At 40.1% G+C, this 2,123-nt stretch overlaps 2 protein-coding genes across 4 annotated transcripts in view; one reads left to right on the top strand and one right to left on the bottom strand.

Annotated features, from left to right (window-relative positions):
• Positions 1-1,366, bottom strand: part of LOC128893801 (uncharacterized) — a 15,311-nt gene extending 13,945 nt beyond the window's left edge. Inside the window, exon 1 of the mRNA XM_054155040.1 lies at positions 1,217-1,366. The gene's annotated coding sequence lies outside the window, so the exon portion shown is untranslated. The remainder of the gene's footprint in view (positions 1-1,216) is intronic.
• The window catches only part of LOC128893657 (BTB/POZ domain-containing protein 7), a 26,154-nt gene that overhangs the window by 21,431 nt on the left and 2,600 nt on the right, over positions 1-2,123 (top strand). The window lies entirely within an intron of this gene.

Genomic DNA, 2,123 nt, shown 5'->3' with positions numbered 1-2,123 from the left:
ATAAACAAATCAATTTGGGCTCATTTAAAATTGTAAAAGCAAGATTGTAAAAGATATCTCGTAAAAATTGCGTGATTGAGTTAATAAACAAATCGATTTGGGCTCGATTGAAATTTGTAAAAGCAATATTGTACAACATACATCTACATACAGTCAGTCTAAGAAGTACTCGTACAGCGTCAATTTAAAATAAAAACTAATAAGGAAAGAAATGAGAGTAATGAACATTGAATTTACGCAAAATCTACTCTAAAAATACGTAGAAATGTTGGTTAATTATTTCTTCCCCTAAATAGTATTAATACAATAAAAGTATATAATTAAATAAGTATATAAGTCTTGTATAAGTTAAGAAACTACAATTTCACACGAAAGTTTTTTAGGAAATTGATCGGTGTACGAATACATTCTGCACCCACTGTATATCGCACCGTGTATAAATCGTACAGAAGCAGATAGATCCCGAAATACCAGCCATGTATGACTGAAAGCATGTAAATACAGACAGGGAATTATTGGAAAGGTCAGTTTCATTGCGATATGAATTGACTGTCCCACCGATTCGAACCAGGCAATTGATCAGGCCGTTTCACAACCGTTCGCTGGGCCAACTTCTCTTAATGCGTGAATCGACACAGCCCTCCCCTTTCAAATCCCTCGAACACTGTTCCAGTTGTTCGAATCTAGTTCTTCGCATTCGATCTCGTTAAATTAAGTCGAAACGGGGACCGACGACATTCTTCGATTAAAAACGCCGAGGAAGAACGCCCCAACTTTCCCAATTTAAAGAGGATCCATGCTGCACCGTGCTACGCGGTGAACGTCAACGTTATTTTGTTGTTAGCTCGATCGCTCGAGCCGAAAGAAAAAAAAAAGAAAAGAAAAAAAAACAAAAAAAAAGAAAAAAAAACAAATCCTACGACGATTTGGTCGATCTCGATTTACGAGTTTGGAAATCGCAAAGCAAGATTACTTGTATTACGATGCACACCGGAGACTTTTGAATTTTCCGTGCGGCGTATAGAACACAGGAAATATGTGTACGATGTTCTGTTTCATCTCGATCGAAATGTTGCAAAATGACGCGAGATTTGTTAGAACGCGGCCGACGAGGATTTATGGTGGAAAGCGTGACGATTTAGCGACGATTGCGTGTGTACTTGAGACAAATCGACAGGGAGGTCCGCGTTTAGGACGGAAACGGAAGCGAAAATACCTGTTGCAGTGTCCCGAGAGTTCAGAGAATCGCAGGAGCAGTCGAATGCGCTCCGACGCGGCCGCCTGGTACAGCGTAGCCGTGACAACTGAGCCGAGCTTCGTTACCGTTTGACTTTGACCCCTATTCTCCCTCTTTTCGACGCTCATTGATGGTATCTCCATCTTTTAGCTTCGATACGGATTAAATCTCGATAGTACGCGTCATAGAAGAACTCGCGTGCCCGTGCCGGGGGATGAGAAGATCGGTGCGGAGGGTATCCTGGTACCTGACGATGGATGTTCTGTTCTCAGTTCGATTCCGATTGGTCTTCTTGTTCATTTCGATATCAAACGAAGTTGGAGCTTAAAGAACAGCGACTCCGAAGACCGTGATTCGGAGTTTCCGTCGAATTTTTTCTTATAGTAGATACAGAATTAGTTTTTATCGAGTGTACGTAGATAATGATGGGACTCGATTCGTTATAAGTTACGTAAATAAAGACGGGATTATGTAACTAGTAAATTCTTATCTTTATCTGTGCGCTTTCGATGACCGTTGCCTGGTATCTGTAATTTTTGCGAGTGCGAAAAGCGGAGTTATCGTTTCATTGTTTGTGCATCGTTATTGCGCTGTTCGATACAGATGGCCGCTGCAGATGTTCTTAGGGTATTTATTAACACTTTGACTCCGGGATGATTATTGATGGAAATTCTTGGAGGCGTAACGTTGTGAATTTAATAAAAAATATCACGTTATAGGAAATGATGAGACGCAACTTTTTTGTAGGTACAGTTCATTCGTACGACGTTTAGTTTCGGAGATAAAAATTCAAAACTTGGAAGAACCCTTTTCCCTGGATTCCATTAAATTTGCAATGGTGAATGTGAATGCATCGTTAGTCGACAATTACTTATTTGGGGAATTT

This window comes from Hylaeus anthracinus, unplaced genomic scaffold, assembly GCF_026225885.1.
Source record: "Hylaeus anthracinus isolate JK02 unplaced genomic scaffold, UHH_iyHylAnth1.0_haploid 0, whole genome shotgun sequence".
In the NCBI taxonomy this organism is placed as follows: Eukaryota; Metazoa; Arthropoda; class Insecta; order Hymenoptera; family Colletidae; genus Hylaeus; species Hylaeus anthracinus.
Note: the sequence above shows the minus strand (reverse complement) of the source record. Positions and strands in the feature narration are given on the sequence as shown.